This window comes from Mytilus galloprovincialis, chromosome 13 (assembly GCF_965363235.1).
Source record: "Mytilus galloprovincialis chromosome 13, xbMytGall1.hap1.1, whole genome shotgun sequence".
NCBI lineage: Eukaryota > Metazoa > Mollusca > Bivalvia > Mytilida > Mytilidae > Mytilus > Mytilus galloprovincialis.
Window position 1 is genome coordinate 6,316,495 of NC_134850.1, and position 13,219 is coordinate 6,329,713.

The 13,219-nt window shown below is 35.6% G+C and overlaps 1 protein-coding gene across 1 annotated transcript in view; it reads right to left on the bottom strand.

The window, feature by feature from the left end:
- The window catches only part of LOC143057374 (uncharacterized), a 57,024-nt gene that overhangs the window by 11,782 nt on the left and 32,023 nt on the right, over nucleotides 1–13,219 (bottom strand). The gene's annotated exons all lie outside the window — the stretch shown is intronic.

Below are 13,219 nucleotides of genomic sequence, written 5' to 3' on the forward strand. Positions count from 1 at the left end.
ATGTTGGCTCTAAACATACTTTTGAATTATTAAAGAACTTATATTAAGTAAAATTAATATTTATTTCTACATTTTTTACGATATTTGAGAGTATGAATGTTGAACAGGCGGTCTAGGGACATGCCATTTTGGTTGTTTTGGACCATTCAGGAATCAATATCTTATCAATCCCTCTAAAAAATAAACTGTTTCTCTGCTTAAAAATGATATTTAATTCAATGTACTGACTGCACAAAAAATTACTTGCAAAGATCAAACACATTTTTTTATAAAGTGGGGTCGAAATGAATAAAGTAGAAGCACACCGGCGATGTTGGCTAGTAGAGCGGTTTTGTTTTTTTAATAGGAATTTTAAATTGTCTCACTTTAAAGACAGTACTTGCATTTTAAATAGATATAGGAAGATGTGGTGTGAGTGCCAATGAGACAACTCTCCATACAAATAACAATTTAAAAAGTAAACCATTATAGGTTAAAGTACGGCCTTCAACACGGAGCCTTAGCTCACACCGAACAACAAGCTATAAAGGGCCCCAAAATTACTAGTGTAAAACCATTCAAACGGGAAAACCAACGGTCTAATCTATATTAACAAAACGAGAAACGAGAAACACGTATATATTACATAAACAAACGACAACTACTGTACATCAGATTCCTGACTTAGGACAGGTGCAAACATTTGCAGCGGGATTAAACGTTTTAATGGATCCAAACCTTCTCCCTTTTTCTGAAACAATAGCATAACATCACAACAAAGAAAAACATACGATAAAATATCAATTGGCATACTTAACTCAATCAAAAAACGTATGATTAAACAATGAACGAATAAATTTGATCTGCTAAATGTATTCTTAATTTGTTCTCGTCTTGAAAATTTATGAAATATTTGCCATTGATCGTAAAGCAAACAACAAGTAAGCAACTGATCTTTAATGAGGTTACTAGTAAGAAAACATGTCTCTGCGGATTGTGGTGACCGATGTTTAGTTTCGTTCAAAATATTCTTCATGAATAAAACTTTAATTTTTAATGTGGGGAAAATGTAAATCATAAATATGCACATACTATTGAATGATGACTTTCGGTTGCAAAAATGTCTGGTTTGGAGCAAGCTTTGCAAGGGAGCCCCTCTACTACCCACGATAGAAAAATTGGTACACATTACTCTGTTTTAAGGCTAAGGTTTCTCCTCAAGTGACTTCACTTAGTTCTGTTTGATGTATACATACGTATCCACTTCAAATCAGAATAGGACGTTTAAAAAGAACTAGGGTAATGACAGCTGTCCCCAATCTTACCGTACTTAATACATCCCGGTCAGCCAAACAATCGCCCAGCTTAGGCGAATGTTGTACTATCGGTTGGAAGACCAATGGTGATCATATTTATCCTTATCCAGGCAATCGTTGTCGCCGACTATCATGATATTTGGTAACTCATTGATGACATGCAATATAAAAATACTTTCAGATAAAGGTTTATATGCAAATTTTGGTTAAACCACGAAATCAAATAACCTCAATCAACGATAATAAATAATCCACAATTATTCAGTATGACTCCCCCAAGAGAGTCCGGGGAATAGAAATATGATCACCATTGGTCTTCCTCCGACCGTCAGTACAACCTTCGCCTAAGCTGGGCGATTGTTTTGCTGTGCGGGATGTATCAAAAACGGTCAGAATGGAGACGTTAAATCCGATGCCGATTGTAAAGAACTTGATACGCTCATGGCACGTTAAGAACCCATTCAGCAAATCATTGAGCGGTCCGTAGGTGGCCTGTTGAAAGGTTAAATTTCGGCCCCTATCAAATATACCCTCATTATTCGGTGGCAGTCCAAATTTACCTGACCCTCCTCCCAGACGACCTCTTTTACATGTACAGGACCCATCTATTGTTTTTATTGTTAATTTGTTCTCGTCAAGTACATGCATGAAATATTTGCCACTTGACGTTCAGAAACCAATAATCAACAATTAATCATTATGACTCAATCTTCAATGTTCAAGATTAAATTTATTTAAGGTTCAAATTACATTAAAAAAAAAAGGAATAACAGGACTTTTACTGTTTTTGTTAGTTTAATTTTTGACCATTTCAACAAACAATAAGCTTTCCTGAATAATGGTTCTAATATGTATTATAGGTCTGAAGCAACACTGTTTAATCTGAACACATGTATTTCTGTCTGAGGTCAGGAAACTTAGCATGTCAGTCGTTGTTTCTTGTCAAATCTCATTGTATTTTTGTTTCATTTGAAAATGTTGTATAGGTTTGTGATCATGTACCCTGCCACGTCCACATGTATTTTAGTCCATCTGATCACGAGTTAAGCCTTTTTCAACTGGTTTTTATAGTTCGTTCTTATGTTGTACTATTATACCACTGTCTCAGGTTAGGGGGAGGGTTGGGATGTTTAACCCCGCCACATTCTATATGTATGTACCTGTCCCAAGTCAGGAGCCTGTAATTCAGTAATTGCCGTTTGTCTATGTGTAAAATTAATAAGGCCGTTAGTTTTCGCGTTTGAATTATTTTACATTGTCATTTCGGGGCTTTTTATAGCTTACTATGTATATGGACTTTGATCATTGTTGAAGGCTTTACGGTGACCTATAGTTGTTAATTTTTGTGTCATTTTGGTCTCTTGTGGAGAGTTGTCTCATTGGCAATCATACCACATCTTCTTTTTTATATTTGTTGAAATGTTGAAATTTAGAGACTTTAGTCTAATGTTGTGCTTCTGAAAGTGTAATTTGATGAAAGCCGTACGCGTATTATTACCAAGTAATATTTATTTGTCATTGGGAAGTTGTTTTTTTTTGACAATTATTTAGATATAGTCAGAAGGTTAGCCACTATACCTAACTTATAATTTAATATAAAATAGTAGATGTGGTATGATTACCTACTTGGACAGTGGTAAAACATAAGCAGACTATAAAAATCAGTTGAAAAAGGCTTAACTAATTAGATGGATACAACTAGAAATACATCTAACAAAAACACAGTGTGAACGTGGCCGGGTACTTGTACATCCCAACAACAAAAAGACACTAAGTACAGAACTGAGAATACTAGCAGTTACTGACAGATAGTTCAAAGTCAATAACAACTAATAACAAAAATCATGCATCTAACACTAAAGTTAAGTCTGCTGCCTTCATCTGACCAAGAACCCCATGGGGGAGTGAGAAACAGAGATATGGTCAATAAGGTCTTCTACCTACCTAACGGCAGTAGAACCCTTGCCAAAATGGAGCGTGATGTTGGCTTTGTGGGATGTGCAAGTACGCAGCCAATTCCGGTCAGGAAGAGGACGTTTAGTCCGATGCCTCATGTAGAGAGACTGACATGCTCTCTGTACGGTAAGACCTCTTGCAATTAATCTCTGTAATGTCTGCAGGTGGCCAGTTGTAAGTCAAATTTTCTGTCTGGGTCTAATATTCACTCATTTCTCAGTATCAGTCAAAATTCTCCCGACCTGCATCCCAATTAACCTCTTTAACATAACTTACCTAATGTATTTATTCTTAAATTGTTCTCGTCCTAAACATGCATGACATATTTGCCACAGGACATTTCGCAAACGAAAACCAATCAATTTTGTCCGAGGGAGTTGGAACCTTTGGAATTTTAGAAAAAAATGTCTTATAAATCATATCGACACTGAAACACTGCCAACTGCGCTTGGGGCACACTGGTATCAACTTCAAATAACACTTAACACATGTTCGTGTTCGAAGTCCTTATCTTGATTGCAATTCACGCGGAGCTCGCAAACCGTAACATTTAGTCTGGTATTAGGCTTACTATGATTTCAATTTGTTTTGTCAACTCTCCCATGTATTGTATTAGGTTTTGGCGAGGAGCATCATTGAAGAAACCTTAATTGTCGAGATGATCGTTTGGTGCAATAACATTGGTACCGTTAGTGTTATTGATATCAAGGGATGTACAAATATGTTGGAACGTTAGGGGCTTTATTACTAAAAATGATATGAAAAATAGCTAAATTCATCTAATTTCAACTTTTTCCGAGGTAGCGGGAACAGTTATTTCTTATTTCATCACAAATCATGAAATTAGAAACGTTTATACATTATTCACATCTGTATTTTTTAAACCGTTCCACTGTCCACAGAACAGAAAATGCATGATAAGGCCACTTTTCCAACTTTAATTCACAAAAAGTATTACAAATCCAAAAATCTTCAGATGTTCATAGAGGGGTGGTACCTGCACTGAAGAACGCGACATAAATTTGGCATTTCACGATGAACGAACAATTAAAAAATTCGCGCAAGTTGATCTTTTTACCGATTTCACGAAACACGTGATTTCATGGATGCACGTGAAATAAAAATGGCAAATCCTGTTGCACGATTATAACCCTTTACCACCCTCTTCATATGATATTATTCTGTTGGATATTTTTTTTAAATATGTCTTCTATTTATAGTCCGGCGGCTACAAGCATATTTCAGACGAATTGTGCACATCCTGCTACAAGCATGAAATTTAGCATAGTCTTCCTCAATTATAACTCTTTTATTTCAGATAAGGAGTCATTTGAAAAAAATGTCTTACTTCCGGTAAAATCCAAGATGGCGGACATCATACTTGAACGATCCTAATATCGAAAGGCTAGTATGTGAAAAGGTGTTATTAGCATGCTACTAGCATAATATTTTGTACAAATCTTTGTTATGTACTACTTTTGATATTTTATATAGATTAGATGTCTTCAAAACCCTACTTCCGGTAAAATCCAACATGGCCGACATTGTACTTAAATAAGCTTATTTTGCAGGGAGGGTAATTGAAACGTGTTTTTACGTTTTGCTACTATCATTACATTGTGCAGGAACCTTTCTTTGGTGCTTCTGATAGATACAATGTATAAGACATATGTCTTTAAAAAACCTTACTTCCGGTTATATCGAAAATGGCGGACATAGAAATATAAATTTATTATTCAAATATTCAACTTTTTTTCCAAATGTAAAGAAAATGATTTTTTTTTGTGCTGGTCATTAAACTGTTGGCTTTAAGTTATCCCCAAAACCACTAATTATATCATGTTGTAAATGTTTAAGCACAAAGTTGACACTTCCGGTAAAAATATGGCGTAAATTTCAAAAATGAGTCCTCAATCCATTTTTTCGATGTAGAGTTTTTGATAGATTGATTAAAGCAAAATAAAATCAATATAGTACTAAAACACTTTTAAAATTACTACTTTTAGGCCAGGAATACATGTTTATTCACAGTCACCACCACATGCACAAAAGGCAGTGCACGGGAGACCCGATTTTCCACATTACCAATGACATCCACAATGTACAAACTTCTGACAAAATAATGAGGCCTCAAAAATATTTGTTTTTAAAGAGATCCTCTTTGTCCCTTCGCCATGCATTAGCATCTGGAATAGTTTGCACAAGAGCTAACCCAAGCTCGTCCTCTAAACACCTGCATTAGTATATTGCACGTTTTGCGTGCTTGAAAAGACTATAGATCAAGTTGAGGGAATAGCCGCAATTATAATTAGCCTTCCCTTTTGTGCAAATAGTTATTTTCTTGCTTCGTGTACCATGTTAGCTCCATCTGATAAGTTTGTTCGATCTTACAGTAAAACTTCGGTGATTTAGGCTGATCAATCATCATTCTTTAGGTTAAAGTCACATCTTCAAATGCCATCAATGTCTCCCACGCAGTGTTTTTCCCTTTTCAAGCAAAGAGAGAACCGTATCACAACCGGTAAAGGTATGGGTCACAATAAGTGTATGTGATCACTCATTGCCTAGTGCATTTAAAAGGCCATTGAAAGATATTTATCCAAAGATTTTTGCCTCACCAAACACAATCTATAGTTCGTCTGCCCTATGTCACGGAATAGCGAAATAGTATTGACATCATCATCAGTAACGACTGTTAATCATGACTCGTTTAAGTTCGTATTTCACAGCATCAGACACATGCACCATGATTTTAGTGTCTGTCTCTTAATGTGAACATGGTGCTACACTTGAAATACATCACGTGGTGGATAAGATAGAATATCCTGAGCATTTGATACTGCAATTACTATACTCATCAAAGACTTCATCCACTCTTGTTACAGTTTCAAGGTATCTTATTAAGGTAAGGACATAATGCCCAATCAGCATACTCGTAAGGAAACACCTTGAAACTGTAACAACAGTGGATGTATTCTCGGATGCGAAGATAGACAAAACTGGTAGTTTGAAAGCTGCTACAAGAAGCAAGAGTTTCATTAGGGGAAAGGGAATACACAGAAGAATCCAAGGTAAAAAAATCCTCCAAATTGGCAAAGTTTTCTGAGAGAGGACGACAATAATAAAGAACTTTTAAGTTTTTATTCACAGCAGCTTGCTCAATACAATTTTGAGGAAAAGGTAGTTGTAGCAACAAATACTCAGGATGTTCAGTGTTATCCACCACCTGATGATGTTTCAAGTTTAGCACCATGTTTATACGAAGAGACTGACTCTAGAATCAAGAATAATGTGTCTGATGCAGTTAAACACCCACTCAACTGAGTCATGACTCGAGCAGTCGATACTGATGTCATGGCTGTTTCGCTATTCCGTGACATGATAAACTTTGGTTTGCATTTGGAAGTGGAAAAAGCTAAATATATATAAATATCAGATTGGGTTAACAAAGCAAGAAAACAAGTGTCTTAGAAGAGGAGACTTATTGAGGCTATTCGCACGACTAGGTCTAGTCTTTTCAGCATGTAAAGCGTGCAATATACCATGGCGGAGTGAATGAGTAACAAGCTTGGAATTGGTTCCTATGCTAACTAGTCCAGACGCATATGAATGGCAAAGAAACAAATATGATCCATAAGAACCCTTTTGGACAACTCTTTATGAGGTCTCTTCATCTTATCTTGAGCTTGTACATTATGGATGTGAGAAACAATACCACAGTCTTTGTAAATGTGGAGAATAAGCTCTCCGATTGTGAATTGCGGCCTAACGAGTATGCAGTTGGGTATTAGGTCATTACCTTAATACAATACCTTGAAACTGTAATACGATTGGATGAAGTATGTGATGCATATGGTAGTTATAGCAACAAATGCTTATGATATTCTATTTTATCCACCACGTGATGTATTTCAAGTTCTCGTAGTTTGTAAGCATTAGAGTTCCATGATCTGATGTTAAAGCCTCCTTTCGGTAATACACACCTAGAAGCTCGGTAAAATTGCACTAAGTCGTCTTCGGCAGTAAAACTAGTTAAAACATTATCTACATATAAGTCTTGTGTAATTCTTGAAGCTGTTGGACTAGGGTTCTCTTCAAAGTGATTTAATAAAGTTGCATTTAGTATAAATGGTGAGCATGTAGCTCCGAATAAGACTGCCTTGAAACGATAAGTTGTAAACGGACTTGTTGAATCTGTTGGGTCACTTAATCAAAAGAAGCGAGTTACATCACGGTCAGATTTATGAAATCCAACTTGCAGAAATGCCTTTTCGATATCTGTTGTCACTGCAAACTTCTGAGTACGAAATCTGGTAAGTAGCTCTGTTATGTCATGAAATTGGCGGATATGAATAAAGACAGTCATTCAAACTCTGACTTGTCTTCTCTTTACAACTACAATCATACACAATTCTAATCGGAGTAGTTGTAGAGTCTTTTTTAACGGGATGATGCGGTATGTAGTGTATGCGCTGTGGCTCGTCCTCCTTTTCTTCTACCTTTTCGATGAAACCACGTTTTTCCTGCTCTTTATTATGTCGCCATATATTCTGAATAAGTTTGGTTCCTAGTTTAAGCGGTTAACGACTCTGTGGGTCCTAGCTCTTGCAATCATATCGTTGTTGGTAATTCAGTACATTCTTCAATCCATGGAAGTTTTGCAACGTACTTTCAATTCTCTTATGTTATCGATGTTGATGAAAATTCTTTGATGTTTTGTTTCTCCGTGTTAAGTTTGTCGTTTTCTTGTTATCCAAGGGACTCCAATTTCCAAAATCTCTCATATTATAGTCCTGTTTTGTGCGACTAGATGATATATGCATCATGTGTGAGTTGCGTTGTCCTCTCGTACATGTAAGTGGTCCAGATAACAAATATCCTATTTTTGAGGTCATCGCTGTTGGTCCGTCGCCTCGAACGATACCATCCTTGATTACATCCAAGTAGTGGTCTGCTCCAATGAGTAAAGAAATATCAAAGCTATTATCCTCTGATAACGGGTGTGCTAGTGTTAGCCCTTCCAAATAATGTAGTTGCTGCGAGATGTACCAGATTATTCTGAATCAGCGCTGCTATGGTAGGTACAATCAATACATGTAAAGGTATTTTCTCTCCTGAGTCTGCTTCTAAATACACTGTGGCTTTATTCATGTGACGAACATTCTTGTCAGAATTTCCGAAGGCGATGATAATGAGGGTTTCCTTTGCGTCTGGCTTGACGTTTAACTTGTCGGCTATTTCCTGCGTCATAAATGATCGTTGCGCTCCTTCGTCGAAAAGGATGTGAGCGTCGGCGTACTGATTCTGTGACCATATTGGAGCGATTGCCGTTTTCCAGAATACGGTAGAATTTTCTTGATTAGCAGATGTATGCATAATTGGCGTCCCATTTTCTGTATTACTTGTAATATTCTGACTTTGAGATTTTTGAACTAAAAATTCATTGCATAAAATTTTGTGGTGCTTACGTTTAAATGTACGGCATGTGTTTTTCAACCTACATTCGGATATTTTATTTGTACCTAAACAAATGAAACATAGGTTTCTCTGCTTAACAATCTCCCTCCTTGATTTGCTGTCGGTGAACTTTTTACATTATGCAGGGGAGTGTTGATCATAGCAATACATGCACATTTTACTTTTAGAATAGGTTTTAGGTTTTGGTTTAGTTATGTAGTTCCCATTTTTCTTTTTACCAATTCCGGCATGGAAACTTGCGGTAGGTATATCATAAGGCTCACTCCCATTAGTGCTGGCTTCTTGAATAGATACTTCCCGTTGTATTGCCTTTCTAAGATTTCCAAGGGTCCAGACGTCGATTACATTTTCTCTTGTTATATTACTTTTTATGGTAATAGGGAGCTTACCAAGCATAACTGGGATTAACAGGGAACCATACGTATCTTGGCACTGTCCTAAAGATTATAATCCACGGATATAAACCTCTGACTTATCCAAAATATTACGGATTCTATCTAATGTGTATGAGGATGCTGGCAAATTTAAAAGAGCTTTCATATAGGCGTTCACAATTTTTTGTTTTTTCCCAAAGCGATTTACTAATAACTCCACGGCTTTGTGATAATTTGCGCTGGACAAGTTAAAACCATTGATGACATTCATAGCGTCTGCATCAAGTAGTGACTGTAGGTACATGAATTTCTGGACATCAGTAAGTGTATGATTGCTGTGAATGGTGTTTTCAAATGACTCCCAAAAGTATTGCCACTCAAGAATATCCCCAGAAAAAGAAGGTAGGGTCAGCTTCGGCAAGCGATGATTTTGGCTAGACAGGGAATTAGTTTGTGGACGAAAATATTGGGATGAATTATGTGTTCATTACAGGATGGGTTTCGGAATTGACGTCATGCATGTTCATGACGGTGCGTGTGTTTGGAATGCTTTCGTGAGATAATTTGTACATATACGTGTAACTGTTTGTGCTAATTTCTTATAACGGCGTAAAAGTGTTTCAAGATCTAAATTATACTCATCTGCATCTGTGATTTCAACTTCTATATCTTCATCCGATGTATTTTCCAAAATCTGTTCATCAAGTTAAAGAATTACACTTTGTTTTTTTCACTATAGCGTCAATAATTGGACCTGCAATGTCAATATCCATCTCGAATCAGTGTTCAACTCGATCTATTTTCTTGAAGAATTTTGTGACAGCGGCTCTATTTCCAGCTCGAATAGACTTGATTCTCGACACATCCATATTTTATCCTGGTCTCGGTACCAATCTTGTGATCGTATAATTGTAGAAATGCGTTGTGTTATGAAGTGAGAAAAAGACGTCTATACAAATGAACGATTTAATGCTGGAAATACAATGACGTTTACACATAGCAACCATGACGTATGCTCTTCAACTTCGTACTTCATTTGACCTTTTTAGGTTTTTTGGATTCGAGCGTCACTGATGAGTCTTTTGTAGACGGCGTATATACAAAATTTAGTCCTGGTATCTATGATGAGTTTATTTACACATAGAGAGCGCTAACGCGTATAGGTACATGTATGAATCCTGCGTGATGGGATCCTCTATTTATCCTCGACAACTGAACCTACTCCTTTGACATTATAGCGGTTATCTTGGGATAAGTAACATTGATGCATTAGTTGCACTTGTTTGACTATTTTTTTAATACGTAGCTTCTTTACAAATGCATTACTCTACATGAATTGCAACTTTACTTTATTAATAAAGTTGCAGTACGCTTTTTCAGCAAGATTTATGACAGCATGTGGATTTCGAAATGCTGACATTATTTTCAATCATTTTGAATTAAATAATTGACAGACCACACGGGACACTTATTGTCGCGTTTTACATTCCGTTTAATACAAGGAAAAAATACAAGTTTAAAAGTTTCTTATTAACCATTTTCTTTAGGTCAAATGTAGACAACTTCACACGTGGTCTGTGGTATTAAATTGACTTTGCGTCTGAATTTAATCTGCACTGGTAAGTAGATCTACCCATTTGTTTAATCTTGGTCTCCATACACAACCATGACCAATGATGAATAACTGTATTTGAGCGGTTCCGCCGATTTTACGTGTACGTTAATTGTTGTATGACTCGATACAAATTTTATGTTATTCAGCAATTGATTCGGTTTATATACCTACATGGAGTTTTTTTCTTTCAGAACGACAGGTAATTCTTTCGAAGAATCAACCCGGACGATACCAAGTTTCAATGAAATCTGCTTAAAGGCATAAAATAATGACCTGCATACATTCCCTATTTCAGGTCATTATTTTCTTGATTTCAATACAAAAAACAAAAATAGTTTGATAGCTATCGTATGTTGTTGCCAATTGAGTGTTCACTGTTTTAGTTTCTATATTTCGCAGGTTTAATGCAGAACAAATCCTTTTATCAGTTTAATGGACAGAAATACCAAAGCTTTCCGTTGATACCTTTGATAACTATTTACACCACTGGGTCGATGCCACTGCTGGTGGACGTTTCGTCCCTGATGGTATCACCAGCCCAGTAGTCAACATTTCGGTGTTGACATGAATATCAATAATGTGGTCATTTTTTATAAATTTCCTGCTTACAAAACTTTGAATTTTTCGAAAAACTGAGGATTTTCTTATCCCGGGCATAGATTACCTCAGCCGTATTTGGCACAACTTTTTGGAATTTTGGATCCTCAATGCTCTTCAATTTTGTACTTGTTTGGTTTTATAAATATTTTGATATGAGCGTCACTGATGAGTCTTATGTAGACGAAACGCGTGTCTGGTGTACTAAATTATAATCCTGGTACCTTAGATAACTATTTACACCACTGGGTCGATGCCACTGCTGGTGGACGTTTCGTCCTCGAGGGTATCACCAGCCCAGTAGTCAACATTTCGGTGTTGACATGAATATCGATAATGTGGTCATTTTTATAAATTTCCCGTTTACAAAACTTTGAATTTTTCGAAAAACTAAGAATTTTCTTATCCCAGGCATAGACTACCTTAGCCGTAATTGGCACAACTTTTTGGTATTTTGGATCATAAATGCTCTTAAATTTTGTACTTTTCATAAAAAAGCCAGATTTAACACATTTGTGTGTAGGATTGTGAAAATCTTATTTATTCACATTATATTGGAAAATATACCTTGACCTATGGTGCATTGTGTTACATGAGCATTAATCATGATTTCGTGCACTTTTCATGACAGTTCTTTTTTTTTTAACATTTTTATATAAAATTGAGAATGGAAATTGGGAATGTGTCAAAAGACATCAACCCGACCATAGAGCAGACAAAATGTGTCTTATAAACCTTTTACTTTATCTAATGATCAAATGGGCAAATATTCTTATTTTCTATAGAATCACACCCACGTACTTTAAAATGGGGAGGGGATATAATATTTAATCCTAATTCTTGAGTTTAATATGAAAAAATGGTATTACCATAGTAATGAGAGAAAACAGTATTTCAAAATTATTCGTTTCAAAAAATTTTGAAGACATAATCTTCTTTTCCGGGATTAAAAATAGAATGAAAATTAAAAAAAAACAAAAAACCATAGCAACCCTCCATGTACAATAAATTACTTACAAAGTGACATGAATTTTTCATAGACCGTAACAATTCATTTATGTCTTGCTTCATGCAGTCACATCAATTTTTCTATTGAAACTGGACAATGATTTCTAAAGTTTATATATCTAGATTAATTAGTGAGTTTTATTACACATTACAAATAAACCGTAAGGCGTATTAAAACTTGAACACATCAGCAAAGACTATCTCACCCTTTAGTGTGATCGGTAAAATAGGATGGAAATACTGTAATCTTTTGCAGAAAATAATATTTGTTGACGGTATATCAGTCAGATAATGCATATTGACGGTATATAAGTCAGATAATGCATATTTTAAGTGTTTTCTTGTCGTATAAAGGCAACAGTAGTATACCGCTGTTCACCTCGGGGTGTTATACTTCAAGAAAAACCCTATAATATGCATTTTCTATAACGTATCAACCTATTCCAAATGGTAGAAAAACAGTACTTTTTCTTGAAAATGATAATTTTGTTCTTTTCTGCATTCGATTCTTAAATATCGAACTTATGCGTCTCGTAAGGCACCACCAGCATCGAAAGAATAGTAAACTATTAGATTGTAAATCTTTTTTCAGGTTTTTTATTTCTGAAGATTTGTTGGGATAAAAGCAATTCCCAATACAAGTTTTAATAATATGTCAGTTTTGTTAGTTGATGAGTGCTCTTCATTAAATTATCTTTCCTTTCAATTTTTTCATATCCTCAAAACATTCTCAAAAACCGACATACCCAAGCTCTCCCCGGGAATGCAGGTTAATAAAATATTTTCATTTGTTTCATAAGTATTTCATGAATCTCTATTTCTGTATTACAGCGAATTTTCAATCAATAGTTCCGTTATCAATCAGTTATTGTAGTGTGATTTAAATATTTTTAAAC